We start from the raw sequence: 26053 nt of genomic DNA on the forward strand, positions 1-26053 counted from the left end.
TATGGTATATGTGGGAAGGCCTTAGAGTGGTTCAGAAGTTACCTGTCTGGCAGGCAGCAATGTGTCTATTTGAATTATAATAATGAGTCGTCTTTAAAAATATATATATATATATTTCATGCGGTGTTCCTCAAGAATCTTTATTGGGACCCTTTCTTTTCCTTTGTTGTATTAATGGTATGACATATTCTTCTAAACTTTCGACTTTTATCTTATTTGCTGACGATTCAACTGTTTTATTCTCTCATAAAAAACCCGACTATACTTTTTAAAACTGTTAATAAAGAATTGTGTTTTTAAACAATTGGATTCAAGCAAATGATTTATCGTAGAATGCACAAAAAACTAATTACATGTTATTCAGTAATTCTTCAGAAATTGTTTTCTGGACAAATTGTTTTTAATCAAACATGTAAATACGTTAAATACATTCAACACAATTCTTGGGGCTTTTGGAACACTCATCTTGTTTATTTGAGGAAACTGATTTCCAAAAATGCATGTGTTTTTTATAAATTAAAGCATTTGTTCAATTAAAATACTTTTTATGTTGTATTCAACAATGATTTTGGCATATTTACATTATGGAATATTAGCATGGCGAAGCTCAGCTAGGATGAATGTTGATAAGTTTTTGGTTACTCAAAGAAAAAGGAGTTTTAAGATGCATGGATGTAATTTATACGTACATACTGATCTACTTTTTTTAAGATAGTAAGATTTAAAAAAAATAGATGATTTGTATTTAATGACTTCAGGCATTTTAATGTATAATTTGAATAACTGTGTTTTGCCTGATGTTTTTACTTAAGAAAAGAAATACATATATCCAACACGACAGAGTGATATGTTTCTTATACCGAAAACTAGATTACGAATATAACAGAATACTTTTATTAACAATGTCCCCATGCAAATTTTGGAATTCTGTGGATGGTGAATTACGACGAACTCCCGATTGTTATTCACTCAAACGAAAGCTTTAATATTCTGGTGATAATATGAATTAATATGATTTCGCAGATGATTTGAAATTACTAAAACTGATAGATTATTCGGAATGATTGTAGAACAGGTCTACATGGTTTTATTTTAATTTTTTTTCTGTCATTTTTCTTTCCTCTTGCAGCTGCAGATACCGTCATTAATACTGTCTGCATGACGGTCTTGTTGGTGATTTATCCTCTTCTCCTTTCTTATTCTCTTCTCCTTGTTGTGCGCGCACGTGTGTGTGTGTGTGCGTGCCTGTGTGTGTGTGCACGCACGCTTGTCCACGTGCACTTGCGTGCGTGCAGAGTGTGTGTGTGAGTGTAACAGCCTTTGTTTGATTTTCTTTCGGGGAACCTACTTCCACAAGCATCTACTTCTATGTAGGTTCCCTGCACATACAGTCATATTCATCCGTCATAAATGTATCCTTGCATGCCTTGAGAATAATCTCAGTTGATTTTGTGCTATGTGAATATTAATTGTAAATACAGAACTTATAACTCATAATTTATGTGTTACTTTAATGAATAGATGTTGTAAACGCAACGCTGTATGATTTGTGTGAAAACTTTAACGATTAATGAATAATAAATGCACAAACTCCATCATGTGGGAAGGGGATATCCCCTCCCGTACCCTCCCCCTTCTGACCATCTCAAATGTACTATATATATAGAGAGAAAACAGGCGTGGATCCGGTAAATTTAGTCATTCACGCTCCCTGAATATTCGGTTTTCTTAATTGAAATTTAACATTCGTTCCCTAAAAGTGTGCACAAGATCGTTGAATATCTGTTTAAATTTAAATGCAAAGTCTCCACATCCTCCCCTTTGTCTCAACTCCATAAACTTAGTACGCAATGAAAACACACACATGGACAGAGAAGTGATAACAGATACCACAATTAAGCCATTCGTAGTGTCCTTGAATATTCATTTTTTTTCTTCTTCTTCTTGATTGAAGATTTTCCAAAAATTCTCTTGAAAATGTGCACCAGATCGTTGAATTTCAGTTGTAAAAATTCATAAGCTTCATTGTGTGGGAGAGGGATTCCCTCTCCGCGTCTTTCCATTTCCGTAAACCGATTTAAGTACTGATTGGACGCAGACGCGGAGAATGATTTTACAAATACCACATTAATCATTCACGTCGCCTTGAATGTGTTTTTTTATTGCTTGACAATATCCCAAGCCTCCCCCTCTAAAAAAAAAAAAAGTACCGAAGTGCACCAAATTGCTGAATTTCAGTTTTAAAAGTGTAAAAAACCACGCGGATTGCAAATATCGCAATTTATCCTTCAATATGAATTCTCCAAATATCCTTCCCCCCTCCCCCATTAAAAGAAAAAAAAAATGTGCATCAGATCATGGCATTTCAGCGCTAAAAATGCTAGTGCTACACTAGTGTTAACATCGATCCCGATTGGAAAAAAAATCATGAAGTCTTGATGTCGTAGGCATCTAATCCTCTTAAAGAAGAAGAAAAATCAGAAAACCTGAGGAGATATGGTCGAGGACGTGATTAGAAATTACGTCATAAAGATGTCATAGATCACTGATCACACCAATATACATATCACATGCAGTTATCTTTACTTCAGTATATGTTTTCATTTCATTTTCAATACAATTTCATCTTAACAAAAATTCGACGATATGTCATGAAATATATGAATTGTTCCAACGTGTTAATACACATTGTGCAGTATGATCGCATAAAGAGAACAAAGTCTAGAAAAATATGAAATTACACGTATGTCAATTTGAACGTACACTGTACAATAGGGAACATTTCGAGTGAAGTTTAAAGAGAGAAAATGTACACTGTACATGAAATAGGACATGCAGGGGACCATCTTCAAAAGCAGATCTGGACCAGGGAGATGCCTGCAGATAAACTTACGACATAGCATAAATTTTGTACGTCATTTCGCCATTCATTGTCTAGATGAATAACTGTGCAGGGGGGGGGGGGGGGGCATTGCTGTGATGATGTACATCTTAAAAACCTTGGGCTCGTTGTTCAAAGTGAATATCTGTGGAATGAATTTACTTTATATCGGGAGAATATTTAGATATGAGGACGTCTTTAATTCTCGTTCGATATTAATGTCCAATAATAAACATTTAGATTTACAGACACAAAAAGCCCAGGATCTTTTAATGAGTTTGGAGCTATGATGAATCTATAGGGTTTTTGAGATGAGAATCGAATGATTAAATGACGCTGTGGGTATGAATCAAGAGCAGAACCTGTAGTGAAAACCCCATTAACAATTTGAAGAAGACGCTTACTTGTATTTCTGTAATAACAAAAATTGCGGTCTAAAAGTCTGATGTGTATCAAGTTTCGATTAGACTTAAGATTGATCGTCCTTATCGGGCATGGTACATAGATGACTTTGACAGTGGAAGGACTTTATGAGTTATTCTGTACAGAAGAATGAAGAGAAAGAAATAAAGGAAGAGGAAGAATTCGTACAGATACAGAAGTTGATCCGTGATTATTCCCGGATCATGTAATAGATAAAAATCGTATTTAAAAAAAAAGAATCTGTATGAGCTTTCACGGATCACCTAAAAACACGCCCCCTGTGTAATACACAATGAATATCGCAATTCCGTCTTGACAAAGAATGGAATGCGCGGAGTAGAATAATGGAGTACGCCCAATACATGTATTCACTTGGCTATATAAATATACTCCTGTATACGCTGTTATTTTCGCGAGAGTTTAATTTTCGCGTTTTAATTTCAGGAATCACGGTTGGACCGCGAATTTAAAATCACGCGAAAATGTCGCCGTACACTATGCTAATAGTGCACGTTATACGATATCCCCGGTGTCACATCGCGAAAACAACGTCTCGCGAAGATGTCCGTGACCTCCTCATTCGTGAAAATATCTGTACGCGAAAATAACAGCTTATACAGATGTAGTATATAAATTACTGTTTCAACAACACGTTCAACGATACCAGAACAAAGAGTGATGTTTGTAGAGCTCCCAGACGATTTTGTTAATTTCTTTTTAACTCCGGTAGGTCTTTGTCCTTGAAAATATCACTCTTTACGCTGAATGAAAAAGAACAATAAGCTTTGAAATGGGTGCGTTTTATTCATTCTGTCTTATTTTGTGTGGAACGGAGATGTTTTCTAGAGCTTACTCGAATACGGTATGCACCACAATTGACGACGTATGCTTTAAGCCTCCTGCGGGTTTGTCGTGATCTTTGGATCCTGTAATATTCGGGTTGCAATATTACCAGAAGTGTTGTTTTCTACCTATCAAAGAAGCTTTGAATCATGTTGAGGATAAAAGACGTCCAGGGAACCCATGAGGTCAACCCAGAGCCCGAGACACCTGAAACAGCTTTCCTTAGAGGGTCGGAGGCTGACTGTCACTCTCGTGCAGGGACGAAGCAGCCTACTGGATCTATTAAAGGGAGAGAGAGCGAGTTGTTTTCAGCCTTGAAACAACAAAAAGACTGCTTGGTGCAACGTAGGGGAATTCTCTACACCCTCGTGTCGGCCATTGCAATTTCGTGTATGGTGTTGATGTGCAAATTTGTGTCCCATCGTGTCTCCTCAAATTTAATGCATTTTTTCTACGGCATATCATTCATGCTTTACGCTGGACCCTTTCTGGTGTGGAGGAAAATTTGGAATTACAAGCTAACAAAAGAGATGTGGCTGTTCTTGTTGCTACGTGGAGTGTCAGGAGCTGCCGCCACAGTTGTGTATTTTTACGCTTTACAATTACTCGACATCTCCACGGCACAGTGCATTTTTTATCTCATGCCCGTCTTCACCGCCATTTTAGCTGGCCTATTTCTGAAAGAGAGCTTCTCTTTACCAAAAGCCATTTTCTCTTGCGTCTGCGTCATGGGTATCTTCCTCGCAGTTCAGCCCAGAGCAGTTTTTGGGAATGCGTCGAGCAGCAGCAGTGAAGCAAAAGACGACGCAAATTTTATCGCGGGAATCGCGGGTCTAGGGCAATTACCCCCTGGGCAATTACCCCGCACCCTTTCCCTGGCCCTAATCCTAATCCTAATCCTGAACCTAACCCTAACCCTATTCCAAGCTCCTAACCCTAAACCTAACCCTAACCCTAATCTTTACTCTAACCTTACCACTAACCAGTATTTGGCCGGGGGGTAATTGCCCTCTGGGGGTAATTGCCCGGATACGGGAATCGCTTGTGCTTTGTCGTTTGCGTTGTTGTGTAGCATTGCACTTACTACACTTAGAAAAATAGGAACGATTAATATTTACCCTCACCTCGTAATGTTTTGGTACGGAGTGTGCAACTCATGCATAGCTGCTGCCATGACGTCAGCGCGTGGAGAATGGAGAATTCCGGACTGCAGTGGGGATCGGCTCTTCCTTCTCATGATCGGTATTGCAGGGTACGTGGAATTGTTGGCGCTCACGGTCGCAATGCAAACAGAGAATGCAGCTGTAGTGACTGTAGTCCGTAGTATTGATGTTATCATCACGCTCGTTCTGGATATCGTTGTTCTGAGTGCAACAGCCAACGTACTCAAAATTGGAGGAGCGTTTCTTGTATTGACAAGTTCAACGGGAATGACTGTAACTAATTACTTTCGTGCCAATTCTCCTGCAAACAGAAATAGTAAGCAGGCCGAATCTTAACGGGGCCCATTCGTCATTTAATTGTAATGTAGTGCTCGACCTTTTAGGGAAACTTCTCTGAACTGCTCTACACTCTAGAAGAAAAAAAGATACTGTGTTTGAATCCTGACGTAACCTGAACGAGATGTATACCTACACTTTTGATCAAGGCAAGACATGGTCTTCTACACAAGGTCATGACTAAGAATGGTGGTCCAAGTTTAGAGAACAGATGTCAGGGGTGGATCCAGGAATTCCGTAAAGAGGGGGCGCGTTTAGAAAGTTAAAGGGGGGCGCACGCACCCCTCCACCCATTTTTTTCTTTTTATTTCTTTTGTTTCATCAAAGAATAAAGGGGGGGGGGGCGTGCACCGGTTGCGGTCCTCCCTGGATCCGCCCCTGGATGTGTTCCTTTGTATAACAGAACCTTGTCCCTGGTTTAAAGACGCCTTGGTCCAAATGCGTAAGAAATGAATAGAATAGATTCAACTCCCACATTCAATACACATTTACTTCTTATTTGTGAGTACGTGTTACGATAGAAGATGACATGTAGGTGTATAGTATCCGAAGAAAAAAGAAAGGACTCGCAACCCCTCAACCCCCCTGCCAATACCACAAAAAATCCCCGTTTCACATACTGACATCCATGCATACGTTTATTATTTATCTTCCATAATAGTGGAATCCGAAGTCTGGGTTGTTTTGATTTTGTTTTGTAGACATATACGTGTATTTCGTGCGTGTTTTCGACCTATCCAGCCATGCATTCTACCTTCCTTTAACTCAACGACGCCATCTCCTTGCTGTTGGTAATTTGCACGATCGGTCCAACGACTCCGCAACAGCTTTCGGTCTTTACAAAGCACAAGTCCTGCCGGCAATATTACCCAAAGTATGGAATTCAGATTACCAGGCAGAGTAGCCAAGCTCATGTTTAATGCTGCCAGCGACTCCTCGATTGCACCGGTTGCCAGGCATGGATTGAGTTTTGCTTTGTTTGTTTTTGTTTCTGTATGTTTCCACAATTAGGTAAAAAAATATTGAATTTTTCTTTTAATCACTTAGAACAAAATACAATATAAACAGAACTTACAAGTTTGTTGTCAATGACGACTGATTGATATCAAATGAAAGAAAAATATTCACGAGCGGAAAAAAAAAATGTAGCAAGCCGCACAGCATAAGTCTATGCTTGAAATAATGGCTGCCTGGGAATTGGGTATTGAAGAGAAGCAAAACAAGGAAACAAAGGGAAAATACTGTGCCGGTAACCGTGCAAGCTGAATCGTGCAGTGAATGAATGTGCATGGATCTCACAATAGGACTTAGGTTTTGTATATATGCAGTATCGCTGTTTCAAAATTTGATGGAAGAAATAATAAGATATGATTATATTACAACCCAATAGAAATTTAGTACCATGTAATCAAATTCTGATGCAAAGACATACAATTGAGGGGGTCGGTGCAATATAGTGCTAACTCACACTTTTGTCAAAATTGAGTTACATGCATTTTCATAATCCTTATCCTTCACTCTAACCTCCGTGAAAATATCATATTTGAATTCAACCAATAACATGGCAAACTAGAAATGTCGCTACGTCGACTGGTGTATGCCTCTGCCATAATGCATGGTTCTCCTATAATAGGTCTATAGTACAATGTCTTGACAATGTGTGATGATAGTTTCACACAATTGGCAAAATATTAAAATGAAAGGTTTGCCACAAATGTGCTGAATGTTCACTTTCCTAGAACTAGGTTCAATTGGATGAATGATTAAAACGTCAGAGTGCAGGTATTTGGGGGAACCGATGATTTTTACTTGACTTTTGACCCTTTTATAAGTTTAAGCATTGAGTAATTTTCAAGGTATTGAGAAAAAGTATAATTTCAGTATTACATGGTAAAGTAGTATTATCTAAACCTGGCCTTTGACCTTTGACCTCACAGTTCCAAAGAGAATCACTGTTAGGTAGAACATGCATAAATATGTAAGTTTCGTGACTTAAATATGCTATGTAATAAGTTCCACACGTAAGGACCATGATGTGTTTAGTCAATTTGTTGTGTGTGTGTGTGTGTGTGTGCTCTAACAGTGTTCTAGGGTATAATAAACATGATAGAGATGAAATTCGTTTGATCGTCGTGTGAGCATATGAACGTATGATTTCATTATGGGCAAAGAATGTTTGAAATGGAGATGGAAGTATACCATGTGTGACAGATTGACCATTGGCTAAAACATGTAAAAGGTCAACATTGGTCAACGACAAATGTACAAAGTGTGGTAATCGTGAATCACGTTATCATGTACTCAACTATTATTGTAAAATGCGATGTATTAAGATCGCTTCATAACAACATACTACCACTAAATTGACCACGTCACATCGTAGAAGTTGCCCGCCAAGGTTTCCATACAGCACGGTACAGACAATCGACAGACGGGGCTACTGTGCCAGATCCCGTAATTATCTAGCTATTCTTTTGAGATCTTGCCGGCGAGGCAATGCCTTTACGATCCATAGTTCTCTCAGCACACACGAGCAGACCTGATCCCGGACATATACATTATAATGTATACATACATATACTTACATATATATTATATTATGTATGTGTGTTATCAAGTCAAATGAATATATTTGTGGTATCTGTTGCTAGAAGGAAGCTGTTGTTCAAAGTTGTCACCCTACCCATCAAAAGACAATCATGTGGCTTTGCTAGCTCGGGTAGATGTGGAAGATTGGAAAAGAAAATTGTAAAATATTACAGGGACACCAGTGTGTGTTTACGTTTCTTTTTCAGACAATACAGAGCAATAGCGTCGCTAACGATGCCTTCGTTATTTGTGATTTCTTCAACTAAAGAGAAAATTGTATTTTTTCTTAGATGACGGTGAACAATTTGATGTTTGCAGGGCCGCATTACACGGATTGGTAAAGTCAGAATGATACTCTCTTTAGCATGATATCATTATCAGTGATTTACGTTTGGCATGTTCGCCTCCAGGTCATCATTCGATCTTTTTTTTTTCTTTTCTGGTTGCTAGGTGGCATCAATCTCACGGTTTAAACTTGTATTTCATAGTCTTCGAATTGCATCCCTTTCACACCCCTCCTTCACACCCCTCCTCCCGCAATTACATCTTTGTATTGGCATCTGTTCATTTCACATTAGACACTATTAAAAGTTGATTGTTGTCTTGGCTTTCTTTAGTTTAAACACGTGGAGTGGCGTTTATTGTCTTAATGTGTATGTATTATTTTATCTGTGATTATGCAAAGGGCCTGTTTATTATTTCCTTAGTTATGTCACGGGCTTCTCTCTTATGTTCCTCCAATGCTTTTCTTTGTTTCGATGTTTAATAAAATGGTGATGTATCACATTTGTATAAATTGTCTTTTGTTTTGAGAAACGATCACGTAAACTTCAGTGCGCTAGGTTAGAGTATTAAAACGAATATACAACAGAAAATGGACACTTTTGGTCGACCGGAGACCGCAACTTGTGTTTACAACTTTGACGAGCACATAGGCCCTCCTCTGTCTCTCTATATATTTACAGATACATGTATGTATTTGTGTATATTAATGGGTCAGAATTTTGAACGATGTACAATTGAGCTAAAACATCGCCAAATTTCAAAAGTAGGAATTACTCCAAATCATTTATCTTACCTGAAAGAGTATAATTCAAGCTTTAATATGAACCCAATTATACTGGGATTTTCCCAGAGGAACAACTTTTTATTCACCGCGAAGTTTACCATGTCCAGAGCAGCGAACGTCAGTGAGGAATAATGCTGCACATGCATTCGAATACCATTTAACATATAACTTGCAACAGTCTGATTCAGTTCAATGCTACAATGCTATTTGCATTTCTTTAGGTACATGCGCAGTATCTCTCGCACTTTTGTTTGGAGGTTGCTTGGTGAACTTCGCGATGTCAGCAATATTGCGATAAATTAGACTGTCCGTTCCCACTGTCGGTCTAACTTCGCGATTTTACTGCCTTCGCGAAGTCCGTGACGTCGGTGCGAAGTTCAACTAGCAACTATTGGAAATCCAGCTCGAGCTAACTCGCAAACCAAAGTGTAAGTTAGCTAACTTCGCGAAATCAGATCACGTGACTGAGCTTGGGGTTCAATTCACATATACTGACAAGCGCATATGAGTATTGTAAGTCGGTCTGCGGCTGTATTTTCTTCGCACAATTCAGTACAGCTCATGAGACACTGTATGCGTCTACTGGTGGTACAACGGTACAAAACATACATTCTTCGCAATGTCAGTAAGGATGATGTTCAGATGCAGATTTTATTGGGTTTACCTTTGTAATAGGCCCTACTTGGGTCATTTAATTTTCAGGTTTATTTTCTGTTAATTAAATCCCTCTATATACACTAAAATCACAATCAAAGTCATATTACACTTCACAATATTGATTTCGACGCTTTTCTTCATGCGTTTAGAATACGTATCACTTAATGATATTCTGTTTGTTTTTTGTTAATGTAAATTTCAGACTCAGTGCAAAAAAACAAAAAAAAAAATCGAAAAAAAAAAGAAGAGAGAATAATGTATACACTTTAATCAGACTTGAACCTCTGCCATGTTAGTGCCATTCCGTGCTGCCATCAGGGCCAGCGGAGCGTTTTCAAAAGTGTCGGGGTCCTCTTCCGGGTTTCATGAGCTAACAAGAAAAAAAAGGTCCTTAGCTCATCTCTCCCCTTCGATTTTCGGGTTTCTTCAGCTGACAAGCAAAAAAAAAAAAAAAAAAAAAGAAACTACCAGAATTCGGTCACTTAATTGCTAGTGTGCTTTATCACCAGCCAGTGAGTTCTCCCTCAGATCGTACACTTCAGTGTACGATCTTTGCAAGGGTTGAATGCAAATGTCTACTGCACCAGTATTCGGTCACCAACGAGCGCCGCAACGTCCCCGATGCAATTTTGCACCAACAGTGTAGAGCGCGATGCATTTTCAGCGGCCTTGCACACGCATTGACATTGAGCGCGCATATGGTGCAGTGTGACTGCGACCGAGCAAATGCTCCTCCAACGAAAAAAACAATCAATGTTAATTTGAAAAATCATCAAAATACGGGCCAGTTTGTGACGACGGAGAACGAACTTTCATAAATCTAAAAGGACATAGTCCCTCAAACAGGCCTAAACGTAAATTTCGGAATTCTTACGAACATTTGAGCAGCGAAGTCGGATCGTTTGGGAGTTTATGTTTTCGTATGGTAGCGGAAAATCGCAAAGTGAGAAACGGGAAATTTTCGGAGTGGTCACTATAGGCCTACCATAGGGTCAAAACTTCAAGGTCACACAGAATTTGCAAGGGTCAACCGATTACCACCAAAATCTAATCGATTCTTTCCTGCCATTATCCAAACATCCTCTGAACATTTCGTGCAAATCCGTTAAAATAGTTTTAACAGGATATGTTTTTTGGTATATTTATTTACAAGGAAATGTATTAGTACTAGATTGATATAAGTGTTAATGATAATTGGAGATATGATGTAAAAGCGGGAAAGCGGGGGCAACGGCAGAGCCTGTACGTACCGTCTTGTTTTTTGTTTTTGTTTTGTTTGTCTCCGTTGTTGCTAATGCTTGTGCGAGGTGTGTAGTAGCATTAGTAGCAGTATTTTTATTAGTAGTTGTAGAAGTAAAAGTAGTAGTAAGACTGTGTATTGGTACAGCCTTTCAAGCAGAGAGGCACATTTTGTTCTATGTATGTTGTTTGTTGGAAAAAGCTCACTGGGTATATTAGAATTCTTTTGTAAATATGAATAAGATTGATATTGTTTCGATGAATTGTCGTGGTTTGGGCAATCGGAAAAAAAGGAACGAGGTTTTTGATTTTTTGAAAGCTAGTAAATTTCATATATGTTGTTTACAGGATACTCATTTCAATGCCTTAGAAGAAGAAAATTTAAGAAGAGAGTGGGGCAGTGATTGTTTTTTTAGTTTTGGCACATCAAATTCAAGGGGCGTAGCGATATTATTTCGTGAAGATATCACTACAGATATAAAAGGATATGAAACAGATGATAAAGGTAATTGGTTGATTTTAGATATGAAGTTATGTGAAAATTCATTTTCTTTGGTTAATATTTATGGGCCAAATACAGACTCCCCGGGGTTTTATGAAAATATTCAGAAGCTTATACTTAAAAGAGAAAATTCGTTAGTTATACTTTGTGGAGATTGGAATTTGGTACAAAATTTTGATTTGGACACATATAATTATGTACGGTTAAATAACCCTAGAGCAAAGAAGAAAGTGGATGAAATGAAATGTGATTTGGAGTTGGTAGACCCGTGGAGAATACAACATTCTACAGAGAAACAGTTTACATGGCGTCAAAATAATCCTTTGAAATTAGCTAGATTAGATTTTTATTTGATATCTAAGAAAGCATTAACATTGGTTGATAAGGTAGATATAATGTCAGGTTTTAGGACGGATCATTCTTTGATTACATTAAGTTTGAATTTAGGATATTGTAGGGGGCCGAGTAATTGGAAATTTAATAATACATTATTGAAAGATGATGTGTATATTGAAAAGATAAAAGAATTGATTACACAAACAGTTAAATTTTATGCGATAAATGATATTTCTTATGATTGTAGAGATTGTCAATTTGTTATTAATGATCAATTATTTTTTGATACATTATTAATGTTGATAAGAGGTGAAACAATAAGTTATATGAGTTATAAGAAAAAATTGGAAAGGAATAAGGAAAAGCAATTAGAAAAAGATATAATTGAGTTGGAAGGATTGTTGTTAATACAACAAGATGAAGAATTTATTTTAGAGGAATTAAAAGAAAAGAGAATGTTTGGATAAAATTAGACAGGAAAAAGTGAATAGTATATGTTTTAGATCGAAAATTAAATGGATGGAATTTGGTGAAAAGCCTTCAACATATTTTTTTGAATTTGGAAAAGGGTAATGTTATAGATAAGCAAATTTTACAATTGGTGGATGAAAATGGAAAGATATTAAATCAGCAACAGGAAATATTAGAGGAAGTAGCAAATTTTTATAGTTTATTATATAAGAAGCAAAATGTTGAAGATATGGATTTACAAGAAATTTTAGAAGGTCAAGATATTCCAAGGTTAAACGAAACACTTAGATTGTCTTTAGAAGGCCCTTTGCAAATAGAAGAATTGGATCAAATGTTAAATAGAAAAATATGAAAAATAATAAGTCACCTGGAATGGATGGATTTACTGTAGAATTTTTTAGAGTATTTTGGGAAGATTTGAGGTTTTTAGTGTTGAGATCATTGAATTATGCATATACAGAGGAAAATATGTCTTTTTCTCAAAAATTGGGTGTTTTAACTTTGATTCCTAAAGAAGATAAAGATAAGTATTATTTGAAAAATTGGCGACCAATTTCTTTGTTGAATGTAGTTTATAAATTAGCATCGGGATGTATTGCGAATCGAATTAAGAAGGTTTTGTCTTTTGTGATAAGTGAAAACCAGAAAGGGTTTTTATCAGGTAGATTTATTGGAGAGAATATTCGCCGTTTATATGATTTGATTTTGTATACAGATGTCAAAGATATTCCAGCATTATTAGTATTGATTGATTTTGAAAAAGCTTTCGATTCAATCTCTCATGAGTTTATAACAAAAGTGATGTCATTTTTCAATTTCGGTCCCTCAATAATTTCTTGGATAAATATTTTATATGCTGATGCTTTTTCGTCTGCTCAGATTAATGGTTTTTTTACTGAGAGATTTAAGATAGAAAGAGGTTGCAGGCAAGGCGACCCTCTTTCTCCATATATATTTTTGTTGTGCAGTGAAAATAATATTAAATTTGATGATTTCTGGACCTAATTCGTTTGAAGGGATAAAAATGATAATATGTTTCATAGAATAGTTCAATATGCGGATGATACACTGTTGACATTAAATGGTACAGAAAAGGATTTATTTATAGCAATGAATATTATAGATAGATTTGCAAATATATCTGGTTTAAAAATCAATGAAAATAAAACAAAAGTAATATGGATAGGGAAATGTAAGAATAAAGAAGATAGAATGTTGCCTGAAAGGAATTTTCATTGGGTGTATGAAGGAGGTTTTAAGTATCTGGGTATACATTTTTTTGTTGATTTAGAGAGAACTGTTCAGTATAATTATTATGACAAAATGGAAGTGATTAGGAAACAAATGAACTCTTGGCGTAAACGCTCTTTAACAGTGCTTGGTAGAATTGTAGTTATTAAGTCACTGTTGTTATCAAAATTGAATTATTTGTTTTTGTCTTTGCCAAGTCCTAAAGGTAATTTTTTGAATGAGATAAATGATATGTTTTATAGTTTTATATGGGAAAGGAAGCCGGATAAAATAAACAGAATTCAAATGTCTCAGACATATGCACAAGGTGGAGTAAAAATGATAAATATTTACACACAGGTTACAGCACTGAAAATATCATGGATTAGGCGATTGTTATTTACAACGGATAAATGGTCAGAAAAATTATTGAGTATATTTTTACCCCGTACCCATCAATTAGATATGAGTCTCGGAAATGATTTTTTCTTTGAACAAGCCTCACATACGTGTAATCCCTTTTGGAAAGAAGTATTCACAGCTTACGGCGAATTACTTTCGGTTTATTGTAATAATTTTCAGTGTCAACCTTTGTGGAAAAATAATAAGATTACTATAGGAAATGCGTCGGTTTTTAAACGAAAGTGGTATCAAAAAGGAATTCGTTTTGTTAATGATTTGTTAGATGAAGAAGGAAACGTATTATCATTTACTACCTTTAAGAGGAAATATGATGTTGACGTTAATTTTTTAGATTAGTTTGGAATATGTCATGCGGTTAAAAAAGCAGGTTGTGATAGAAATATGAATAATATGGAAAAGTTTTGTCAACCAATTATACCTGATATTTTACAATTGGTTATAAAACATTCTAAAGGATGTTCACATATTTATGCTGTTTGGTAAAAGAATAGAAATAATGTATATCAATGTAAAGGATTTTTAAAATGGCGACAATTGATACAACTTGAAGAAGAGAAATGGCAATCTTTTTCGTTGGCCCCGTTTAAGAGCACGGAAGATGTTAGTTTACGATGGTTTCAGTTTAAAATAGTTAATAGAATTTTATATACAAATAAGATGTTGAATAGAATTGGATTGGTTGAAAGAAGTGAATGTTCATTCTGTAATGTGAATGTTGAGACTTTAATACATTTTTTAGTGAGTGTCAATATGTTGATAGATTGTGGGTTGAAGTAAGAGAATGGATTAATATGAACACGGGGTTAGAAATAACATTTACGACGGAAAATAAATTATTTGGTTTTAGGGGTATTAACAATTCGGCATTGAATTGTATTACCATGCTTGTGAGATATGAAATTTATGTTTGTAAAATAAGAAAAATAATACCTCGTTTTGATTTATGTAAATATAGTATAAGGGAATATTATGATAGAGAGAAATTTATCGCAAGAAATAATCATAAGTTGCAAGTGTTTCAGAAAAAATGGTGTCTTTTTAGACACCTTTTTTCTTGATGTATATTGTATTGAATTCGAAAAAAAAAAAGCATGATGTTATTTGAAATATGTTGTAATATGTGTATAGATGAAAGAGAATAATAAATATCCCAGTGAGGGGAAAAAAATCCGTTCACCCGTTCTCTTGTTATCTTGTACACAAACAAACAAACAAACAAACAAACAAACAATGAACAAACAAACAAACAAACAAAAAACAAACAAACAAACAAACATACGGAACCCTTTACATAACCCCCTGCCGATTTTCATCGGCGTGGGTAAAAAGAAAAACGGTCCTCACCTCGTCTTCCCCTTCCATTTCCAGATTTTTTTTTCAGCTGACAAGACAAAAACAAAACAAAACAAAACAAAACAAAAACGGCTTTCAGTGGAAAAACATGACCTTACCGCGGTCACACTTCTAGATCTCTATCTATTTCTATTTAGTGCGAGTTACGTACTTCCGGGTTAAAAAAAAAGCGGGGCCCAAAGTGATGACACCCTATGTATTCCTTTGTATGGTGCAAAAAAAAAAGATGTGGCCATGATACTAAAAAGCTGTTTTTCCAAAAGTTTCTGGGGATCTCAACAGTGGGGTGAAGTGGAGCAAAAATTGTGATTTCATGAATTATCTGATATAGGCCTAATGGCCATAATATAATGGGTTATTACTTCATATTCCTCATGTTCCTATCGGCCTACAAGTGCCACACGTGTTTGGATTCTAAAAACAAAACACACACACACACACACACAAGAGAACAAACAAAGGAAAAATTCTGAATGGGGTGAATTGGACCACCCCTGAGAGAAGTGGGACATTGGTTGGGGTATAATGGGAGAAACAGTAACTACAGACTGTCGAGAGTTTCATCGCGATTTATCCATCATGGTCCATCAGAGAAAATTATAATTGAAGCGCCTGAAATTTAAACAGAATAATAAGAAAATCTGTGATGTTTTTATCACAACTTCGAATTTATAAGGGAGAAATGGGAGAGTGATGTCTCAGTTTACCCCAGCGCCTTAAAGAAAAAAAAATCAAAATGGCGGATATTATCACAATTGCGCACATTTTTTGCAAATCTTTTAAAGGATGGTATACAGTATTGGTGGAGATGAGAACCGGGCTTAACCTAAGTTTTGCGAGATACCAAGAAACTGACTTTAAGTGACATAGTAGAGAGCATACCATTTTAAGAGGAATTCAAAGTTTATCTGATGACAATGAGATAAAATCAGATAAACCAATCGTATCCCACACTTTAGTAAAATTGTTCTTCTTTTTAATATCTCAGCCATTTCAAAAACCAATTTTCATCGATTAAACGTTGAATTCCTCATAGAATTACACACTCTTTCATATTTCATAGGAGGTTTCTAATCAACTCACCAAAAATGTTAAAAACCTAAAATTAGGTCTCAACCAAAACTTACAAGTCTTACCGGCTTTCGAAATTTCGTTGTCTGACCCTTCATTCAAGTACCGGTATATGCAAAATATAGGGCGGAGCTTGCTCGGATCAACAAGGCGGCCAATCAGCGTCCTTCTTATATCCCTTACTCGGCAGAGACTGACAGAATGCCATTCCGTACACGAAATCCTTTCTGTGTAACACGAAATCCTTTTCGCATGGTACGAAATCCATTTGATATGGAACGAAATCCATTCCGTGTGCAACTCAATCCATTTCGTACGGTACCTTACAGGGAAATGACTTTTGTTGTTCAATTCCGTACACAAAAGGGAGTGTAGTTCAGTTCTGTTAGACCCTCTACACGAAATGCAGTTTGTAGAACCATTCCGTGCATGAAATTGTTTTGTAGTTCAATTCCGTACACGAAATGATTTTTTTTTTTTGAACAAAGTAAGATTCTGTTACGAAATCATATTTGCCATGTCATTCTGTCACAAAATGAAAAAGCACGTCTTTTTGTAACAAAATGAGATTTTGTTTACGAAATAAAATTTGTTGTTTCATTTTGTAACAAAATGGATAACTGTCTTCCCAATTTTGTAATTAAACCAGATTTCGTTACAAAATGAAATTGTTTTGTTACGAAATTGTCTGTACAATTTCATTTTGTAACGAAATGGATTTCAATGTATGATTTCTGTAGTTTTAAGGTAATTTCGTGTCTATTTGGACGGAATTTTCAAACGAACACTTGGCGTCCCATAGCTCGGACCGCTTAACTTTGCGTAGTACGTAGGCCCTACAAATTGATACGCGTACAGTCGGCACGCGAGCCGAGCGAGGCCGCCCAGCGCGACCGCGGTGGGGAGCTGCAGCTGTCGGGTATCCGTACGCACACGCTCTAGCTCGATCTACTAGTAGTATACAAATATCGACTGCTACAGAGGGAGATGGTAAAACTATTTGCACCGAGGTGATTTCTCTGTCGAGGGACATGGCACTGTTGAGAAATCACCGCGGGCAAATAGTTTTACCATGGCCCGAAAGAAAGCAGTCGATAATTCTCGCTATCGCCAATGACGTAAAAAGTACCCGGATGTTGATTTAAGCGACATTTACGGTGCATTATGGGATAGTCCGGTAGCAAAGTCACTTCCGTTCGTACGCACGTGATACGTGACTAATGCTATTTACACACACAACCAACCGTATTCTACGTGTACTTCCCGTTTTCTCGACTTGAATTACAGCTTTAATATGATTTGAAATTTCTTCATTCTTAAGAAATTGCTGTTAATACGACTATTGGTTGTTGCTGCGAAGCTGCCATGTGTTGTTCGCACGACAATAAATGAAAAAAAATCTGCAGAAATAGGAGCCTTACTGGCATGCGAGACGTGACGTTGCCGTGTGGGTGAAGTTTGCGGGTGACTCCACAGCGCAGTACGTGCACGCGCGACTTACTAATACTAGAAGTGGTAGTAGGCCATAGAGCTGTATTACAACGTTTTTCGAAAACCATCACAAAAACGACATTAAGCGGAACGGTTACATGCCATCCTAAACACGCGATACGAATTACAACCCCGGTCGATTGTCTGGAGACTTAAAAAAAAAAAGATGAAAAAAAAAAAAAAAAAACCGGACCACTACTAAAAACATCTACCGTCTTCTGATTCCCAATGTTTCCGAAGATTACACCGTCAAACAGCCAAAGAGTGTGTACCAGTAGAGATTTTACGGGAGTGTCATCTTGCAGTATAGTGGTCAAATATGAAAAATATAAGGCTATGTTTAAGGGCAATTCATGACATCAGAAAATTACTCCGCTGCAAATATTCGAATGCTTTTTTGTTTGCTTGGGGGTCATCCTACGAGACCGACACCCACGAGTCATACAGTCCACGAGACCGACATAGAAAATAGGTCCATTAGTCATGCAGCATACGAATTATACGGCTCACGAGTCATGCAGCCCATGAGCTCGACCCTACGCACAAAAGGCTCACAAGACCGCCACTATAAAGCAAACAAAGCCCAGGAGACCGACAGTACGCAATAAAGGCTCACGAGACCGTAACTAAGCATGGAAAGCCCAAGAGACCAAATTTTCTTTATTTTTCTTTCACAAACATTAACACATCCAAACACAATTAAAGATCTTGAACATTTCAGGGGGTGAGGGAGGGCAACTGATGGGGTACCACCCTAGCAATTCTCCTTTTCCGTCTCCCATTTATTATCGTTCTTATTCCATTATCTGGACACGCAATGCAATTAATTGGTCTATACAGCTAGGTGGCGCTATTCATCCTTTCCGTCCAGTGCCGTATATAATGACCTGTTTCGGTCTCGTGGGCTTTCTTTGCCTAGTGTCGGTCTCGTGAGTCTCTTTTGCGTAGTGTCGGTTTCGTGAGCCTTTTAACCGTAAAAAGGCCGGGAAGGGGGGAGGGGGGGGGGGGGGGGGGCGGGGTTGAAGCATTGAACCCCACCCCCCTCGACATTTTTCATATGTGGCAAATCTCGAAACACATGATCAATCAGTTCGGGTACTAGCCCAATCCATACTAGAATTGCTTTAATAAAATCGAAAAAAAAAAAATAGAGAGGAAAAAGATACTGTCAACATGGCAATACACTGCTAAAAGCTGAAGAAAAAGAAAATAATGTTACTTCAACGGCGTAGCCAGGATTTGATCTTAGTGGGGGCGGTTAGTCTGCGAGGGAGCGAAGCGACCTAGCCCGAGCGAGCGGAACGTGCGAGGGGGGGGGGGGGGAGGGTGTGGTAAGAACTTTTTGCATGTTGATGTTGTAAATGGTGCAATTTGATGCATGTTTTTACGCGTTTTATCTACGTGAAACAGTCCCACTTGTATAAGGTAGCATTATTATTTTCATGGCGATTATCATTGAACAATTTGGCTATAAAATATGGTATCATTTAAATAAATGTCTTGTATTAATTCTTACACTGAATACCATGAACGCGACTGAACCCGAACGAGCGGAGCGAGCGGGGGAGGGGGGGGGGGGGGGGGTGGGAGGGGGTGTCCCCTCCCACGGTGAGAACTTTTTGCATTTTGGTGTTGTAAATGGTGCAATTTGATGCGTGTTTTTGCGCGTTTTATCTACGTGAAATAGTCCCACTTGATTAAGGTTGCAGTATATTTTGATGTAGATTATTATTAAAAATTTTGCCTATAAAACGGTATCATTTAAATACACTTCTTGTATTAATTATTTTCACTGAATATCATTAACGAGACTGAACCCGAGCGAGCGGAACGAGCGAGGGGGAGGGGAGGGTGTGGGAGGGGGGTGTCCCCCTCCCACGGTGACAACTTTTTGCATTTTGATGTTGCAAATGGCACAATTTGATGCAGGTTTTTGCGCGTTTTATCTACGTGAAACAGTCCCACTTGACTAAGGTTGCAGTATATTTTGATGTAGATTATTATCAAGCATTTTGCCTATAGAATGGTATCATTTAAATACACTTCTTGTATTAATTCTTTTCACTGAATATCATGAACGAGACTGAAATCGAGCGAGAAGAGCGAGTGGGGGGGGGGGGGGGGAGGGGAGGGTGTGGGAGGGGAGTGTCCCCCCTCCCAAGGTGAGAACTTTTTGCATTTTGATGTTGCAAATGGTGCAATTTGATGCATGTTTTTGCGTGTTTTAACGAGTTGAAACGATCCCACTTGTTTAAGGTTGCAGTATATTTTGATGTAGATTATCATTGAACAATTTTCCTATAAAATGGTATGATTCAAATGCACTTCTTGTATTAATTCTTTTCACTAAATATCATGAGCGAGGGGGGAGGAGAGGGTGTGGGAGGGGGTGTCCCCCCTCCCACGGTGAGAACTTTTTGCATTTTAATGTTGCAAATGGTGCAATTTGATGCATGTTTTTGTGTGTTTTAACGAGTTGAAACAGTATATTTTAGTGTAGATTATTATCAGTCCAAGCAAGTACCCTGTGAGGGATAAACCTGAAATACCCTCTCAGGGCTATTCAGCGGCTCAACGAAGCGTTGCGATCGTTATCTCTATTCTCATTGCCGGTCGTTCCGATTTACGACTGGAAATTCTGCGGATTTTGCTGGCTCGTCCGAGCGCTGCACGCTCGCCGTGAGCTGGGTGGCCTTGTACACCCACATGCAGAGTGAACTGAATGATGATGTACTAATAACAGAATCTTAAAAGGATATTTTTTTTTGCATCGTAAAGAACGGAAGATTGGTGATATGTAATCAAACTTTTATTTTGTGACAGGCGGGAGGAATAATTTTGGTATTGTTGAAGTTTTGGTAACATCTCCCTGTGGAGATTACATAGCAGCAAATTCGAAAAAAAGATCCAAATGAGAAAATATAAATATAAATAAAAATATATGAAACTTAAATTATGCAACTGCATGATATCTAATACTCCGCGGAACGTGAATCATATGATTTGGAAAAGACATTTCCTGGACCCCTATAACACCTATAACGGACTGTTTTTGATGGAATGATGTAAAATTGCTAGTAATGTGAACATAAGGCGATCTCGTGATAGTCGTTCTTACTTAGCATGTCATTTGAATCTAATAGTAAATAAGAAAAATTAAGCTTCACCATTAGTCAGCTTAAGGTCAATTGGATGCAAACTAGATTTTCAGGTCTGGGAAACATTCTTCAAGTTTTGCATTGGCGGATGACACGATAAACGTAGCAGGTTTTAAGACACAAAGAGTTTATATCATCTGCATAACAATGATAACTACTACAATGTTAGCGAAATACACTTCACTGATTTATTGCGCACAAGTAAAAAGGATAGCGGGCTTCCAACAATACCCTTTCCTGGCTTTGGTACATCAAACATTGCCAAACTTGTGCAGTAGCTTTATGACCAGGGGTAAAATAACAAATTTGATTCTGACGTACCACTGGGATTGTTCAGAGAAATGGGACTAATCAAGGACGGTTTCCTCGATACCAAAATATTTCAACCTTTGAGTCTGCACTGCGTAATTTACTGTGCCATGAGCTGAGCTCATATCAAGCATGATAATAGCAGTAATATTCCCATTATCCAATTCTCTGAGCATGATAATGTATGTTAAATTGACTAACAGTGTTTCCACATCATTCGACCAGGCTAAATTGCAGATCTAAATGGATAAAAGAAAAAACAATCTTGCAGATAGTTGTCAATTCTGAGAAAACGACAACTTTCAAGCAGTTTACTCAAAAAGAATAAAGGTGAGCTTAGACGGTATAGTCTCATAGAAACTCCAAACCTATTGTTGTTTCTTAAATTTTGATAAATAGCAACTCTTTTACAATCCTGTGGGAATACACCTTATCTCAGGCTACCATGTTTGTAATTCTTATGATAACGGGTATAAAACCAAAACTGTGCTACAATTCTTAACCAAATCTGTTGGCAGTGGCGTATCTAGGGAAAACGGCGCCCGGGGCAAGCGCAAAAATCTGCGCCCCTAATTTCTGACAAAGACTTAGTGTTCAACCCCAACCCCATCCCGATAGAGACTTTATGCTTTTTCATATCATATGCTTTTTCAAGCAACTAAAAGGGGTCTTTTGAGGGTGATTTAAATGTAATAAATTTTGGCGATTGAACGCAACGAACGAGCCGAAAATGTTTGTATTTCAGCTTACAAAACATGGAATTCTTGTCATATTAGCTTATTTAATCTTACAATAGACCAGTTTGTAATTACACTCTGCGCATGAGCAGAAAAAGGTCATTTTTACCAACAGGCATTTTGGTTTGTAAATTCATTGAGATAAGCATCCGTGATGCAATAATTATTCATGTAATCCTTATCTACATGATGCTTGCCAGCACATCCACCTGACAACAAGACTGTTATTTCGCAATCTAAGGAAATAGGATGTTATTGCATTCAGTACAAAACATGAATTCCATAAATTGTTACGTCGGGCACGCTTATGCATTATGCCCCTTTGAAAACGAGTGAAGTGCCTAACCAGCTGAGAAAAAAAGAAAGGTCATTTGTACCAATGTGTAAATGAGGTAATTACGAACTGGCTTATTCTAATCAAGATATAGTGACGGCCTTATAGATAACGATTTATACCAACAAACTGAGGACTTGAAAAAAACACTCCAACTTAGTACGCGCGAGTGAGCTGAAATTTGCATAGGCCCTATTTCTGCGTCATCATCACGTTTTGTTCTTATATTTTTTATGACAAATATTTGGCGAGCGAGCCGAAAATTTTTGTTTTCAGCTTACAAAACATGGAATTGTTGTCATTTTTTGCTTATTAAATCTTACAATTCTAGTCAAAATGTAGTGACGGCCTTGTAGATAACGATTTATACCAACAAACAGAGGACTTGAAAAAAAAAATCCTCTACATTAGTAAGAGCGAGTGAGCTGAAATTTATATATTTCCGCGTCATCATTATGTTTCGTTCTTATTTTGTTTTGTTTTTTGCCCCTCTCCCCCCCCCCCATGTTCGAAACCGTTGGCACCCTCCTTTGATCCAATCGGCGATCTCTTCAGAATAAAAGAAATTGCAGCCGCTGCTACGTGAAACACTTTGCCTGCTAAATATGAAATGACATGACATGTGTGAACACAATATACATTGTCATTTTGTCCGTATCATCATCATGTTTTGTTTTTATCTTATTTGATTTGGTTTACTGCCCCCCCCCCCCCTCCCCCCAGTCGGGTCGAGGGTTGTTGTTTTTTTTTTTCTTCTTCCTCTTCTTCTTCTCCCTTTTCTTCCTTTTTTTCTTTTTTCTTCTTTTTTCTTCTTCTTCGTTTTTTTTCCCGTTTTTTGGCGCCCCCAAGAAGTGGCGCCCGGGGCAAGTGCCCCCCTTGCCCCCCCCCCCCCCTCGATACGCCACTGTCTGTTGGGATTGTATTTAGTTCACGTGATTTGTTTGGTGAGTTCTTGATTAATAAGTTAATGTTCTATGCCATCTATAGTGACATACCGTAACTCACTCAGTTCCTACTTGGTCTCACAGACAATGTCATCTGACTGTACGATGGAAGTTTGGAAAGACTGTTGAATTACCAGGATTTTACCAACATAATTTTGATTAAAACAATTTTCAAGCTCAGTCTGATCACCATGAGTGAGGTATTTTGGTAAAAGTTAAAGCAATAACAGTTTTATACAGTTTCTTTGTGTCTTTCCCACAATCCGTAATACTTTTGAATGGTAATTTGATGAAGACTTAATGAAGGCATTCACATATTGCTTTTGAGTACAATTCTTATCTGCTTGTGAAATTCCGTTTTGTGGACCTTAAATTTCTCAGCGAAGATTTGCTCGAGCTATTTCTTGGGTAGCATAAAGCGTTGGGGTGAATTGTAACTTTGAGCCGTTTCTCCAGGTGCTAATATTTATCAAGGGCAGAAGTGAATATGATGCATGTTGTACATACATGTATTCACTTATTGAATTCTTCGTCAACACTATAATAGTTAGGTCAGGGAGGTGAGACACCTCCCTGGTTAGGTTCATATTCTTAGGGTCTAAGGTTCATAATATTTACAAGAACAATGAATTTTCTTAACTAATTCTCAATTTGGGTTTCGTCAGAAACACAGCACCGTTCATGTCCATTTGAAGTTTATTGACCACACCGCGCATACTATTGATAATCATTCTCATCTTACTGGTATCTTCCTGAACTTCTCCAAGGCTTTCAATACAATTAATCATGACATTTTACTTCACAAAATATTGTCTTATTATGGAATACGGGGGAAGGCCTTGGAGTGGTTCAGGAATTACCTACAAAATCGAAAACAATATACGTAACTCTGAACGAGAACAACTCAAGTCTATATAGGATTCATTGTGGCGTCCCACATGGTAGCTTGTTGGAGGACCTTTACTTTTTGTTATTTACATTAATGGCTTTTGCAGATCATGTGACATACTCTCATTTATACTCTTTGCTGATGATTCAAATAAAAATCCAGATACTCTCGTACGAATCGTTAATTCCGAATTGAAGAAAAAGTGTTTCAGTGGATAAGAGCTAGTGAAATATCACTCAATCTCCAGAAAACCGAGTAATATGCTTTTTAGCAATTCCATAGAAGCTTTACGCACAGGTTATTTCTGATGACTCTGCACGTATCACGATGGACGATAAACTTTCGTGGAGGCCGCATAATTTCGACTAATATTGATATCATTGATAGACTCAGGTTTCATATCAAATTATCCTGTTTGTTGCGGTTGTATTTTCTCTAATTTTACCTTATCTTGATTACGGACTCCTAGCATGGGGTAGTGCCCATCAAACTATACTAGATAAACTACTGTTACAAAAAAAAAAAAAACGAGCACTTCGTATTATTTGTGGCATCCCGCCATGTTCTTATTCAGATCCATTAATAAGATTTTGAAAATCAAAGATTTGTACCTTTATTTTTTCATCTTGGCAAGTTTTGTGTTTAATTACAACACAAATGCACTTCCCAATATTTTCAATTCAATGTTCCCAGTACAGAACCATTTTTTCATAAATATCCCACTAGGCAATCGATGAGTTTCATTTACCCCTCCTGAGAACTTTATTGGCTCAGAATACATTTATTTACACCGGTCCTAGATTTTGGAATTCATTCAGCTGTGAAACAAAAAAAAATATTCATCTTTGTATTATTTTAAGTGCAAGTTGAAATTCTTTCTATTAAATCCTCTCTGATATCTTTTTTCTTTATTAGCTAGGTCTCATCAACCTCAGGGTTCAATACACCATCAATCAGTCAGTCACTGAATTCATTATTTCGCAATGATTTAGCTATAATGATACTTCCACAGCTGCGTGCAGCACCAGCTCTCTGAAGCATCCCAATTCCCTGTTCCATATCCCTTGTTCAGCGTGTATAGGCATTCTCTTTTTTTCTTTTTTTCCTTCCGTTCTTTCCACCTATTCTGTCAAGTCGTCTTGTGTTTCTCCTCTTTTGTGCCGTCCTGTCGTAAATTATATTTGTGATAAGTATTTGTAAATAAGTAATTCATAAGATTCTATGAGTGGTTAACAGTATACAAGCTTGTTAGTGGACCTCTCAATTTGTTTTTCTTAACTATAAAACATAACTTTGCATTTTTGCCAGTATATGTTAAACTGTATCATTTTATCTCTTGCAGAGGCGAATGTTTATGTTCATGATGTAATTCCTGATTTATTCTGTGTTATGTTTGTTGGAAAAAGAAGGATGAAAATAAATGAATTGAATCAAATTGAATTGAATAATCTTTTGTTCATGATCTGATTCGTCCAGATTATGCGGTAAAAGATATCATACCATATATATAATCAGGAGCATGCAGAGAAGGGAAACCTATTTGCAAATACTTTACAAATTTCCTACTTCGTTGACTTCTACACCTGATAATCAGTTTGTTCCCTA

Source organism: Diadema antillarum, unplaced genomic scaffold (genome assembly GCF_040938485.1).
Source record: "Diadema antillarum isolate AM-2024a unplaced genomic scaffold, OU_Dant_1.0 scf00000117, whole genome shotgun sequence".
NCBI classification, from domain to species: domain Eukaryota; kingdom Metazoa; phylum Echinodermata; class Echinoidea; order Diadematoida; family Diadematidae; genus Diadema; species Diadema antillarum.